This window comes from Cimex lectularius, unplaced genomic scaffold (genome assembly GCF_000648675.2).
Source record: "Cimex lectularius strain Harlan isolate CLEC.00 unplaced genomic scaffold, Clec_2.1 scaffold26, whole genome shotgun sequence".
Taxonomy (NCBI): domain Eukaryota; kingdom Metazoa; phylum Arthropoda; class Insecta; order Hemiptera; family Cimicidae; genus Cimex; species Cimex lectularius.
The window spans coordinates 1,264,381-1,279,931 of record NW_019392721.1 but is presented as its reverse complement, the minus strand read 5'-3'; the positions used below and the strand labels follow the sequence as shown (position 1 = coordinate 1,279,931).

The 15,551-nt window shown below is 34.3% G+C and overlaps 1 protein-coding gene across 4 annotated transcripts in view; it reads left to right on the top strand.

Annotated features, from left to right (window-relative positions):
• Positions 1 to 15,551, top strand: part of LOC106664028 (acid sphingomyelinase-like phosphodiesterase 3a) — a 794,759-nt gene that overhangs the window by 644,464 nt on the left and 134,744 nt on the right. The window lies entirely within an intron of this gene.

Below are 15,551 nucleotides of genomic sequence, written 5' to 3'. Positions count from 1 at the left end.
TATTTTTCTTCTTCACTTTTTCAAACTATGAAATGACTAGACTATTTTTCTTCTCAACCGTCTTTGCATAAAAATTAGAAATAATAATTCATAATAAACAGATAACTAGTTAAATAATTATAGTTATCAACAGACCATTTAATATATTAATTTTTTACATACAAATTTAACCCTACACATCATAAGAAAACAAAATTGCAAACTCGTTTGGCTATTTAGCTCTGGGAAGTATAGAACGACAATATAATATTTCAAATTATTTGTCAAAATAAGGTTTTTCACTGGAAAATAAACATGATATTTTCCAGAATTCATTTTTTTTTCTTTCTTTCTAACTTCTCTCATTTCTATTTCTTCTTCTATTCATTCTTCTTCTCTCTTTCTTTCTATTGTTTTCACTCGCTGTCTGCTGTCTGCCTGTCTGCTTGTCTCTCTCTCTTGACGTCTACGTCTATCTCTCTCTTTTTTCCTTTTCTCTCTCTTTTTCTCTGTCACTCTCTCGCTCTGTCGACTTCTCACTCTTCCTCTACGTCTCATATATATATATATATATACACATACAAAAACATATGTGTTTCACTTTCTCTTTCTTTCCTTCGTCTTTCTACCTCTCCCTATCCATCTCCCCTCCCTGTTTCTTTCTGCATATTTTTATTGCTTATTATTATCTTTACTCGATCAAAAACTATTAGGAAAAATGGAGAAGAAATGACTAACATCTCTCATTCTCTCTCTTTCTTTCTATTGGTTTCACTCTCTGTCTGCTGTCTCCCTGTCTCTCTCTCTCCCTCACTCTCTCTCTCCCTCACTCTCTCTCTCTCTCTCTCTCTCTCTCTCTCTCGCTTATCAATTGACGTCTATGTCTACCTCTCTCTCTTTTATACCTTTTCTCTCTCTTTTTTTCCGTCACTCTCTCGCTCTGTCGACTTCTCATTCTTCCTCTACGTCTCTTTCTGTTATGTATCTCTCATGTCCCTATATATATATGTGTCTGTGTGTGTGTGTGTGTGTGTGTTTCACTTTCTCTTTTTTTTCCCCCGTCTTTCTACCTCTCCCTATCAATCTCCCCCTCCCTGTTTCTTTCTGATTATTATTATATATATTTTGATATATATTTTTATTGTTTATTATTATCTTTACTCGATGAAAAACTATTAGGAAAAAGGAGAATAAATGACTAAAGTAGTCATGTCCAGTTATTATATTCTAAGTGGTTTAATTAACATAACCTTACCTATCTGTCTCTATCAATAATATTTTAACACAATTTTATAGACTGAAAACTTAAAATGCTTTAAATGTAGTCGTTTAATTATTTTGTGAATTGTTCTCTGATGAGCACAGCATAAGTAGTGCAACAACATACGTTTTTCTTACATGAATTTGTTCTCCTAAAGTATTTAAAAAAAAGGGACCACAATTTGCTTATTCTAACCATTTAAGACTACGTCTGTTTATAAGATTTTGTGAGCAGAAGTCTTAAAAACCATAGAATGTACTAAAAACTAAAAAAAAAAGAAACCATACGATAATTTTCGTATAATTTTGTCCGTTACTTGACAATCCTACCTTGCCGACTACCTCTTTAGCGGAAGATTCCTACAAGGTCCCATTCTTGGTCCAATTCTTTACCTAATACATATATATTGCTTTGGTCCCTAATCATTTCATTACTTTTCCGTTTACATTTGCACACGATACGGACATTTTAAAATTTTATATTTGTGTTTTTCTTCATCTATATTAAAAGGGTAAGAAAAGTCAATACCCTAATACATGCACTCATGTTTTGAGAATATTGTAGATTTTTGGTTTGGTTTTCAGACTATATAGCAGGCGGGAGATAAAATCACTTCAAAAATTTGTGTTTTTGAAAGTTGAAAATTACGAAGATTTTTCTTTACGAGGGTTCTATCAATATAGGGTTATATCAACCCTCGGGGTGCCGGTGTTTTTGAAAAAAAAAACATTTGTAAGTATGTCGGGATCGAATGCAGAGCCGCTAGATTCGAACCCAGGACCTTTACCTTATAGTGATGAGCGCCGTGTCAACGCCTAAACCGTTGCGGCCACCGACGCCCCTAGAATTGATTTTTACATCACGTTTTTATGGGTTCATTTGTTCCTCATCAAACCTATCATACTAAAATTTATTTGTTATGAAACTTTATTTCTGCTATTAAGCACATGATATACTTCGTATTAAGGATATTACAAGGTTTAAAGCACGTAAGAAATTAAAAAAAAAAAAGAGAATTTCAAAAATGTTTTGATAAACAGCATGATAGATTTTTCCCGAACTTATAGTCAGGCAAGTCGATAGGAAGAATAAATATCGACAAGTGGAAAGGCGAAATGATTAATTTACGGAGTATTTGTAAAATTTTGGACGTAATGTGAGATTTAGTTGAAAAATACGCATTATTGTGTAGGATGGAGTCTGTTTGGATGGCAGTGCAGGGAGTTAATGCGAGAAAGGAATGCTGGAGGGGTTGGCCATGTGTCTAATTTAATCTTACTTCCCACACTTCTTCACCGGTTAAAATTCAAAGCGCACCCTCAAAAATGGCTCCCTAACTTTTTATTACGAAGTGTTGGGCTCGGTTTTTCTCACCCCCTTCTCTACACCTCTGGGGGTTTTATTTTAACGGCGGCAAACATGCTTTATCTGTGCCAGGAGTAAAAAGAAAGAAAAGAATGATACAGACAAAAACCCAGGGTAATTCCGTTGTGACTTTTATTGTTAAAATTATTTTTCTTAATTTTTTTTTTAAATTTCTTATGAAAATTCTCTAGAACATTTTGTAAGAAAAAAACTCAAATTATACTAAGTAAAACATACTTCGTTACTGTATAAACAAAAAAATATATAACATGTCAATATTATACATAACTGATTATTCGAAGATCGTGAGACGTAGGTTTCTGAAAAACATTTTCTTTATCGTGCCAACGTTTCGATCTTTATTGAGATCATCATCAGGGTCTGGGGTTTATATGGTATTAAATTGTACAAGTATATGTAGGATGTGAAAAAAATGAATTTATACAATGCTAGAAAATTTAGTACAAATACTTTGATTGAATATAATAAAAAAAATGTTTCATTGCAAAAATTCAATTTTATTATTAATCTAAAATTTTCTAGCATTGTATAAATTGAATTTTTTATAAAATATAAATAAGTATAAAATATAAATATAGTATAAAATATAAATTATTATTTGGAGATCGTGAGATGCGGTCTGTTTTGACGTAAGTTTAGAAAAATATTTTCGTTATCGAGGTACGTTTAGAGCTTTATTGAGATCATCATCAGGGCTCAAAGTGTTTGTTTTCTGTGTAACATTTTGAGCCCTGAAGTTGACCTCAATAAAGATCGAAACGTTGGCAAAGAAAATGTTTTCCTAAACCTACGTCACACCAGATCGCATCTCACGTTTCCAAATAATCATTAATTAACGGTCACTAAACACGACACATAAAATATAAAATTGAGTTAGGAAATAGGGATGATACGGAAAACAATAAATGGAAAAGTCTGTATTTTCAGGGGAAAAATGATATATATTGTGCAAAATTTACCACGACGAGCTCAATTACTGAAAACCTAAATTGGTTCGGGCCACTAGGGCAAAAAGGAAAAGTAGAGTTTACTCCCAACTAATCTGTATAAGAAATCCAACGGACCATGAATAATGCAAAGACCGAATAGGTTGAGTTTTCCTACGGACGAAGGGAGTGGGTTACACTGCCTGTTTTCTGTTCAGAACAGAATCTGAGCAATATATCTACCTCAGCGTACCCGACTGAGCCCGATTTGCTAAAACGAAACTTTACTTTTAACACGAGGAACAACCTGGTCCTGCGGTACTTGACTTTTTTTAAAGAGCGTTCCATGCAAATTTGAGTAGATAATGGGAATACGCTTTGTAAATTATTTATACAGACTGTCTGTGTACACTATCTCGGCAAATACAAAAGCTAGAACAGTGTTGTAATGTTTAACCGAAGTCAGTTAAAATTTGAATTTAGCTGTAAAGATTCACATTCGTTATTTATTCTCCAATTTTTGTTCTTGGTTTTCTCTCAACTAAGCAGAAAATTCGTTTAAACTTTTTGTATAATTATGTATGTTCCTAACCATTTATGGATGTGTGATCACTACAATGAAACTTTATATAATTTTAATTTTACTACATAAAAAAAGTATTACAATATACACGTGTCATCCGGGCTCTAGGAACCAAGAATTTAAAAAAATTATATAGTTGTTCATAATATGTTATTGCCTTTGGTGTGAATATACTTCAAGTGTATAACACATCATTCTATTTGTTTTATTATCTTAGAGGGAAAATAAAATTCATTATTGTATTAAGGCTAAAATTTTTAAGTGAAACATTGGACTCCGGCGACAAGAAATTGCCCCGATGAATTCACCCGAAAAATGTCTAAAAATCTTCTGTTGCGAATAAACATTTAAAAAAATTTATTACAGGATGGTTATAATGCATCTGAACTGTTTTATTTTAAAAAAAGTGGTTTTTTCTTTTCTTCTTTCCTTGGGTCGTCTTTTCAACTCTGTAACTTTGTATATATTACAATTAATTAAGGTTTTTAGTTGAGATAAAAAAGTCAATGGCCCGAGCGGGATTCGATCCCACGATCTTCGGCTAGAATCGCCGCTACTCTACCACTTGAGCTATCGTGATCTTGATCCACTCGGACACTAACCTCCCATCTCAACCCCACCTTTTGAATTTTCCCTCCTTTTTGCCATTTTTCAAATATCGTGTAATCGGATTGGATTCTCGGCGACAAATGAAATGGCCACGGAGAGCTTTACTGAAGTATACTTCATTTTTAATTCATTAAATTCACTAATATCGTGGTCCGCTCGACCAATTAATATATTACAATTAATTAGGGTTTTTAGTTGAGATAAAAAGTCAATGGCACGAGCGAGATTCGAACCCTCGATCTTCGTCTAGATACGCCGATCCTCTACCACTTGAGCTATCGTGACGTCGATCCACTCGGACACTAACCTCCCGTCAAAACCCCACCTTTTGAATTTTCCCTCCTTTTTGTCATTTTTCATCCCGCTCGTGCCATTGACTTTTTTATCTGTACTAAAAACGTTAATTAATTGTAATATATTAATTGGTCAAGCGGACCACGAAATTAGTGAATTTAATGAATTAAAAATGAAGTATACTTCACTAAAGCTCTCCGTGGCCATTTCATTTGTCGCCGAGAATCAAATCCGAATACACGACATTTGAAAAATTGCAAAAAGAAGGGAAAATTCAAAAGGTGGGGTTGAGATGGAAAGTTAGTGTCCGAGTGGATCGAGGTCACGATAGCTCAAGTGGTAGAGCAGCGGCGTATCTAGCCGAAGATCGTGGGTTTGAATCCCGCTCGTGCCATTGACTTTTTTATCTCAACTAAAAACCTTAATTAATTTTTATATATTAATTGGTCAAGCGGACCACGAAATTAGTGAATTTGTACATGTACATATTGACTCATTTAATACAATCCTGCATATTACTTTCGCATTCTAGGTTAGAAAAAATAGATGGATATTATACTTGAAATACATGACTAGTAAAGGCAGGATAAACCGATCAGCCTAGCGGGCATCAAAAACGCCATGAAAATAATAAGTTGGAACGAATGGCAAGTCCGTTGGGATGCTATGACTGAGAAGTTACAAGCGGTGAAACAGAGAGTCAAACCCTGGGTCCTGAAAATAATGAAAAAGGGAGAAAAAATTATTCCACACCATTGAAGATAGGCCACACTCGCCTTACCCACCGTCATATGTCCTCATTGTACCCAGGAAGTGCCCTCTGTGCGATCTACCTGGAGAGTTTTCAAAGGTTGTGAGGCATGACAGAGACTATAAAGATACAAAGGGCGTCGGTGGCCGCAACGGTTTAGTCGTTGACACCGCTCTCATCATTGCATGGTAAAGATCCCGGTTTCGAATCCAGCGGCCCTGCATTCGAACCTGACATACTTACAAATTGGCTTTTTTTTTAAAACGTCGGCACCCCGACGGTTCATTTAACCTCGCAGTTGAAACCTTTTTAAAAACATATTACCTAGTGACAGTAAGTTGGTTTCCAACAATTCGGATTTCGAGCTTTTAGCCCATCATCAGGTTGAAGAACTCCTAATGGAGGTAGGAGGTTAGGAACTAAAGAAGTTCTTCAACTGATGATGAGCTAAATGCTCGAAATCCGGATCGTTGCAAAACAACTTACTGTGGCTTGGTACTATCGTTTTAAAAGGAGTGAACACTGCACTCACTCCACCATCCATCATTTCTATCGTTGTTGAAATACCCTCGAAAAAAAATCTCAATGCATATTTAAAATCAGTAAATGCGTATGGGCATAAGCAATCGCACGTTATATTCCACACTCTTATTATGTATGAATGCATCTATTAGCGCGAATGGTGAAGTATGCGTGGGTGAGGATGTGACGAAATATTGAGTACCCTCAGCCCAGCGAATTAGGTTTAAGTAATTTAATATCTATAGAGAGACGTGAAGAAAGGGCTCGACGGCATCCTTGAACCCGTCCAGTGTGAATGTATTTATTAGCCTGAGTGGACGGATCTGCCGAGAATATCAAGTTTTCCGCAGACTTGTCAAAAACTAAGGTTTAGGATTAAGTGGTGTGATAGATTGGGTAATAAAAATGCACGGTATCTTGCCTTTTTAAATGTAAATACGGGAATAAAGGTCAGGATGAACCTATTTATTGGGGTGAATGGCGAGTGGTTGGCGAGGTGATTCTCACCTATCCGACGCCCATTAGTTATAGAGGTACTCTGAATAATTTGTACTCTAAAACCTGCCAAATATTGATTAGATTAAAATCGTGTAATAGCATGAGTGTGTATGTATGTTCGTAATAGGTGTTCTACAAATACTGCGCGTATTTGAGAGGTTTGATTGATTTGTTTTCCTTTCCTTCATCCTTGAAAAAAGTAATTAAAATATAAATTGCACTACCAAAAAATGATAGTAAATAGAGTAGGTATGCTGAAATTTGTTCGGCTCTAGGTTTGGAAATAGTAGGTTAGAATCCCCATAGTAAGTTTTTCAAAGTTCTGGCTACTAAACGCTTATTTTCCCAACGTTTACAAGTTTAGTATTGATCCCATCTTATTGATAATTTAACGTGGTTTTCAATGGCATGAACGGATTTGTTCGAAATCTTTGAGTTTTAGAGTTATCGTTGTTTATATGAAGCAAGGTTGTGAAATCTGAAAAAATGAGAACAAGTGGAATAACTCCGAATCTGCTGAGATTTGGACCATAGTTAATTAGGACTTATTGGTTCCATTTTGAATCTACCGGCAAAACTTGAACCACTATTAGCCGAACATCCTGTACATTGAGATGCAATACTATTTTATCGTTTACACTTATCTTGAGAGAACTCAGCAATCATTGTTTTCTGAACCCAGCTTTCTGAACAGTTACGTAACGCCATTGGTAAGGAGGTCCGAGGTCATTTCTGTTTCAGTCGCCTCACAGAATACAGAATTCGTAGTTTGAGTTAATATTGTGGATAATTTATTAGGAATTATTTTTTTAACTGAGGTTATTTGATGGCCATTGAGAAGGGTACTTTTGGAACGTAGAAGGAAGGACTGTATTTTTTTTTATATGGAAGATTTAGCCGTTCTTAGTTCTTATCCTTATGTCCAAATCTGTATCAGTTGTGTCGTATAAAATTTTTGTTTTTTGTTAATCAGTGTAATGATCTTGATAATAATTTGTATAGCAGCCGAGAGCTCGTGTTTTATTTCGTGTATGTCGACCACGTTTGACATGGTTCCAGATAGACCCAACGGTACCCAGTCAGTTTTTGGGCCAGGAATTTTATTGAGCAATATTGTATTTTGCTTCGGAGGGTAAAATAAGACAGTGGAGGGTTTAATCGGGATATATGAGGTAATATGAGGAAAACAAAGTTTCATTAAATCCGGTGGACACAAGTTTGTCGAATCTCTACCCAGGTTAATTTGAGTCAATAAATATACGTGTGGTGATTAATGACCGTTAGTAGAAGATTATTCAGAAATCGTGAGATGCGGTCTGGTGTGATATAGGTTTCAGAAAAACATTTTCTTTAACGTGCCAACGTTTCGATCTTTATTGAGATCATCTTCAGGGTCTGGGATTTACAAACATTGTTTAAATTTAAGTGAAATTAAATTAAGTTTAGTGATTTTATACAATGGAAAAAATATTTTTTATATTCAATCAAAGTATTTCTACTCAATCAAAGTGTTTTCTGTGTAATTGTGCCATTCTTGAACAAGAAAATATTTAAAAAAATTAAATTTGTACAATGCTAGAAAATTTTATATTAAAGCAAAAATTGAATTTATACAATGCAAAAAAAAATTCTCAACAAGAATGACACAATTACGCAGAAAACAAACAATTTGAGTGAGAAGAAATACTTTGATTGAATATAAAAATTTTTTTTGCATCATATAAACTCACTTTTTACCACATCCTACATGTTTTTGTTAAATTTAAACAATGTTTGTAAATCCCAGGCACTGAAGATGATCTCAATAAAGTTCGAAACTTTGGCACGATAAAGAAAATATTTTTCTGTAACCTACATCACGCCAGACAGCATCTCACGATTTCTGAACAGTCAGTAAATATAATTCGATCTTTTATTTATTTTTGTATATTTATTTCAAAAATAAATTAAAGTAGGTAAGTACCGTCGTCTGTTAAATTGACCATTGAATGGCCTTTTGTCCTTTGACACCTTCACTAATAATGCAAACGGAATCCTCTAACAGTAACAGATTGCGGAAAGGGGTTGAAACAAGTTCCGACGCTTTATTGCGTCTCGTACCTTTAATTGTCAAACTAATGGCTGAGACAAGTTAGTGAAGGGGAACCCATTTATAGTTTCCGCCGACGTTGCTACACCAGGGAAATTTTGTATTATTCGGGGAATATACTGTCTGTCATACCGGTGGGGACAGGTACATGGACGTGTATTCCTAATGGACCCCCACTACCCATATTTTGTCGTACAACTTGAATATTTTTAGCAGTTATAAAATTTACAATTAAATAAATCCACATCTGGATAAATTGAACACTACTGGTATTAAATTCACTAATTTCGTGGTCCGCTTGACCAATTAATATATTACAATTAATTAAGGTTTTTAGTTGAGATAAAAAAGTCAATGGCACGAGCGGGATTCGAACCCACAATCTTCGGCTAGATACGCCGCTGCTCTACCACTTGAGCTATCGTGACCTTTGACCTTCATTTGTCGTCGAGAATCCAATCCGATTACACGACATTTGAAAAATGGCAAAAAGGAGGGAAAATTCAAAAGGTTTGGTTTGGGTGGTTAGTGTCCGAGTGGATCGAGGTAACGATAGCTCAAGTGGTAGAGCAGCGGCGTATCTAGTCGAAGATCGTGGGTTCGAATCCCGCTCGTGCCATTGACTTTTTTATCTCAACTAAAAATCTTAATTAATTTTACTATTGCTATTTTCAAATTTCCACCTTATTACAATTATTTTTCAAGAGGTCTCAAGTTTCAATATCAACCTGCATCACACCAGACACCATTTAACGATCTGCAAATAATCATTAATTAGCGCTCACTAAATACTACACAACTCAATAATGTACTTTAAATTTTCAGCTGGGTTACCCATCCAACGACGAATTATTTATATCCATAAATTTTTATTCGTAATTTTTTTGAACTTTTATTCCTTTTAGTCATGAGTCTATAATAAAGATAGTGTTGTTACCTATTTTACTTAGCCCACCCCTGGGCATTGCGTGACAGGTACGTCTGCCTTTTAGGGGTGAATTATGGGATCCCTCCACCAGTTAATAGTAACCTGGAATCTTCCGTTCAAATATTAAATACCGTCTTACATCCTGAATTAATCCTGTGCCGTACTAGGCTTTGGTGATGTAATCGATATTTTCCACAGAAACATTTGAATTAACTTTTTTCAATTAATTAATCTTATTATGAAATGTTCTGGTTGAAATGAAAAGTTAGTGTCACGAGCAGGATTCGAACGCACGACCTTCCGCTCAATACGCCGCTGCTATAACGACTTCAGTTCGTATGTTCGAATCCTGCTCGTGACACTAACTTTTTCATTTCAACCAGAACATTTCATAAAAAGATTTATTAATTGAAAGAAGTTATTTGTTCAATCAGACCACGAAATATAATGGATTTAATAAGTAAAATGAAGTATCTTCACTAACAGATCTTCGTGGCCACTTCATATCTCGCCGAGAATCGAATCCTGATTACACTACATTTGAAAAATGGCAAAAAGAAAGGAAAATTCGAAAGGTTGTAGGTTTTGATAGGGAGTTGGTGTCCGAATGGATCGAAGTCACGATAGCTCAAGTCGTTGGAGCAGCGGCGTATCGAGTCGAAGGTCGTGGGTTCGAATCCCGCTCGTGACGCCAACTTTTTCATTTCAACCTATACCTTTCATAGAAAGTTTAGTAGAAAGAAGTTATTTTGTCAATCAGACCACGAAATATAATGGATTTGTATTAACCTTATTTTGAAAAAATTTACAAAATAGTTTATTTATTTCTTTTCATTTTCCTCTTTTCCACCTTGTCATCTGTTTACCAATAAATGTGGCACTGTCCAACAAACACTACAGACAAATGACATTAAGGATATTAGCAGGGCGTGGCAATTATCTAAATTGTTTCATTTCGCTTATTATATCTTTATACTATGTTCAAAATGTATTAATAAATTTCAATTAATTAAGGTTTTTAGTTGAGATACAAAAGTCAGTGTCATGAGCGGGATTCGAACCCACGACCTTCCGCTCAATACGCCGCTGCTATAACGACTTCAGTTCGTAGGTTCGAATCCTGCTCGTGACACTAACTTTTTCATTTCAACCTTTCATAAAAAGTTTAGTTGAAAGATGTTATTTGGTCAATCAGACCACGAAATTTAATGGATTTTTATTAACCTTATTTTGATAAAATTCACGAAATAGTTTATTTATTTAATCTCATTTTCTTCTTTTCCACCTTGTCCTCTGTTTACGAATAAATGGGGCACTGTCCAACAAACACTATAGACAAATGACATTAAGGGTATAAACAGGGCGAGGCAACTATCTAAATTGTTTCATTTCGCTTAATAAATTTGTATACTATGTTTAAATGTATTAATGCAGCTTCTATTTTATCAGATATCTGCAGGATATTACACTTTTACACGAGATGTAGGTTGGACCATACCCCTGACCTCTAAAATTAACAACTGCTGGTCGATAAATACATCCTTACTGATTATAATAAAGAAAGACCAATAAACAAAAAACGTTTTTTTCATCGACCAAATAAAATTTACTTCCATTTATTTGCCGGAAGTATAACGATACTTATTCGCCTATACATATATATATANTATATATATATATATATATATAAGTATACTATAAAACTATCATTCATAATTATACAGCCACTTTATATCAACTTTTTTTTTAATAGACCAATTATGTTGCTTTATAAATATTATGCACTTTTTACATTAATTAAGGCTTTGGTTCAGATAAAAAAGTCAGTGTCTCTAGCGGGATTCGAACCCACGACCTTCGGCTTGATACGGCGCTACTCGACCACTTGAGCTATCGTGACCTCGATCCGCTCGGACACTAACTTCCCATCTCAAACCCACCTTTTCAATTTTACCTCCTTTTTGCCATTTTTCAATTTTCTTTATCTCAACGAAAGCCTTAATTAATCGGAAAGAGTTCATTTGGTCACCTAACAAATGAAAAATAATTATGTATTTTGTATAAATTTAATTGTTAAAACTGGTACGCATTTCATTACAAAAATATTATATTTAATGATTTTTGGAAAGAAAGAGCGAAAGTTCAATACGCAGCAATAGGGCTCTAAACGGTAGAAAAAGATTGAAAAATAATGCAAGAGAGAGGATGAGTGAGATAAAGTAAGCGAGGGTAAGAAATAGAGAGAGTGAGTGAAACAGTGAGATAACATAAAATAAACCTTATAAACTTTTATAAATAACAATGCTTTACGAATTACGTAATTGTAATAAAACTTAATAATTCAAGAATAAAAGTAATGCTTAAAGGAAATGTTTTACAAAATAAGCATTACAGCTCACAAGCGCACAAAACGTCCCATAAAAATAAATCTACAGCTTCCAAATTCCAAATCTGGAAAATATACTAGAAGTGCTAAAGTTATAGTAAAAAATATATATGTACATATATAAATTATGATGATTAACCAATAAAAAAAAGATGTCTTAAAATTGTTATTTAACTGATTCTGTGAAATATGTTATCACAAAATTTTGTGTGCAAATTACAATTTAAATATTATCCATTAGATTGGAGAGCTTGGAAAGTAATTAAGTACAGTTTTGTACTAACTATAAAGGTGTAAAATATAAGGTTATGGTAGATAGTACTGCTTGCTTTCTGAAGCATTTTATTGAAGCAACTTTAGGAGTAGTGTCATGAATTTTCTCATGCGTTTTTGCTTGATAGTTGTTCAACTCATTTTAACTGAAATTACGTACAAATCATATAAATTTTAGATATTTTGGTGTAATTTGAACTATTATCGTTTTAAAGACCTTTGACATCCAGAAGAGACAGCTGATAGAAGTAAGTGACCCGGAATATACTTTCTTGGGACTTCCTAGTTTGCAATAAGTATTCACAAGAAATCTTTCTAAGTCACTCTTAACATATATATTAACCGTGTGTTTAATACACGCATCTGGGTTTACCGGAGTGCATTAAGGGACAAAGCCACAAGGCAAAACACGCTTGATGATTAATAGACGGTCTCCTCCTCTTCGTTTTTACGTCCAGGGTGTATCTTTTGCTGAAGACTATTAACCGGAGGTTTTGCCGACCTTGTTTTTAGTCGGTGGCTCTTCTGCCCTTGGTATTTGTCATTCGGCTCAGTAGGTCCAACCCTGAGGTTATATCGTAATATCAATCCCTTCGGATTAGGACAATTAGCTCTGTCTGAGACCATAAAAATAAGTTATACGAACAGTATGATAGTTATCTAATTTTTATTTAAAAATATTATATTTATTTGTGTGGTGTTTAGTGATCGTTAGTTAATGATTATTTGGATCTTTATTGTGCCAACGTTTCGATCTTTATTGAAATCATCTTCAGGGCCTTTTGTTCTACATCCTACATATATTTGTAAAATTGAAATAATGTTTATAAATCCAAGGCTCTGATGATGATCTCAATAAATACCGAAACGTTAAAACCTACGTCACACCAGACCGCATCTCAACGATCCCAAAGTAATCATTATATTTATTATAAAATATTATGCTTTTAAAATAATGCGAATACACGTCAGAGAATATACGTATAAATATTTATATAAATGTAATACAATTAAATAAAGTATGACAGTAATATATTTTTTTCTTAATAAAAGGAGGAAACTTTAATTTAAATGACAATTAATTAAGGTTTTTAGTTGAGATGAAAAAAAGTTAATGGCACGAGAGGGATTCGAACTCACGACCGTCGGCTATATACGCCGCTGCTCTACCACTTGAGCTATCTGAGCTATCGTGACCTCGATCCACTCGGACATCAACTACCCATCTCAACCCCACCTTATGAGTTTTCCCTCCTTTTGCCATTTTGTCATCTCAACTGAAAACCTTAATTAATTGTCTTGTATTAATTGGTCAAACCGACCACGAAAATAGTGAATTAATGATTTAATTTAAATTTTGTAAAATGTAGACCCTAACGATTTTTGCCGCCCTTGATGTCCGCTTAGTTAAATATGACAATAAAATTTTAATAATTGACTTAATGCCAAAAAAGTTACCCAGATTTACTCCCAATATTTTCAATTTGCTTTAAATTATGTTTAACGAAAATTGTCATATAGGTGGAACATTTACTTTGAGATATGATTTGAATTTGATACAAAAATTTAACCCCTTGACAAATATTTAAGAAAAATAATTTTGCCTCAAAATATTAGTAATAGTTCAGCCCCAACAGAGAGGTTGGGCACCACGGTAGCCGAGTGGTTAGCATGAGAGACTCTCACGCCGCGGTCGTGGGTTCGAAAAAAAAAAAAAAAGAGGTTATGAGGTTATGACCAACATGGCATCGAAAGGATGCATATTAAGAGAAACCCTTCAATACTATTAATTAATCCAAATAATTTTTCTTTTTATCTGACATTTTTGGTTGAGATGAAAAACTAGTGTCACGAACGGGATTCGTACCCACGAACTTCGGCTCAATACGCCGCTGCTCGAACCACTTGATGTCACAATAGCTCATGTGTTTAGAGCAGCGGCGTATTGAGTCGAACGTCGCGGGTTCGAATCCCGCTAATGGCACTGACGTTTTCATCTCAATCAAGATCTTAGATAACAAGAATAATTAATTGGAATAATTATTTTATCAATAATGATCACTAAGACAATATAGATTAATTATGAATTAAAGGGTGAGGAGGTAAAACAAATAAAATAAAAGTATTCTGACCGAATCGCCAGCAATGAAAAGAAACTTCGGCTATCAATCAGAGAACCTTTTTGTTGAAATGTAGGCAATGCAAGGCCCTGAAGATGATCTCAATAAAGGTGGAAACGTTGGCACGATAAAGAAAATGTTTTTCTAAACCTACGTCACACCATATGTCACCATCTCCAAATAATTCTGGATAATGGGGTTAGTGATGTAATAAGGACTTTCGATATTTTTTCTAAACACTTTTGAAATATACATTAATTATGAATTAAAGGGAGAGGAGATAAAAAAATTTAAAAAAATTATTCTGAACGCCAGCAATGAAAAGAAACTTCGGATATCAATCAGAAAACCTTTTTGTTGAAATGTAGGCAATACAAGGCCCTGAACATGATCTCAGAAAAGATCGAAAGGTTGGCACGATAAAGAAATTTTTTTTCTAAACCTACGTCACACCAGACCAAATGTCACCATCTCCAAATAATTATTGATAATGAGGTTAGTGAAGTACTAAAGACTTTCGATAATTTTTCTAAACACTATTGATCAAAAGGTTGCCCTGGGTATTGGATAGTTTGATTAAATCGCACATTAGTACTAAGTAAGTCCTAATTAGTTGAAGGAATATAACAAGTTTGCGATACATCCAGAAAAGCACCCAAGCAATATTATTTTTTCTACAGAACCGTGAATATGGTGTGAACCACTCTGAAACCTTGCTGGATCATGTAATGTTGGAGAAGGAACTATAATAGGTTTGATGTAATTTTATGTCAATATTAAACGGTTAAAAAGAGAGTTTCGATGATCTTGGTCGTCTCTGAAAGAAAGCTGATGGATCTATAGTATCCTGTGCTGTAAGCAGTCGGAAGATTTTATATTAAAGATAGAAATCGATAAAAATGTACATAATTTTTCGTACAATCAATCATTGTTATATAATTTGTCC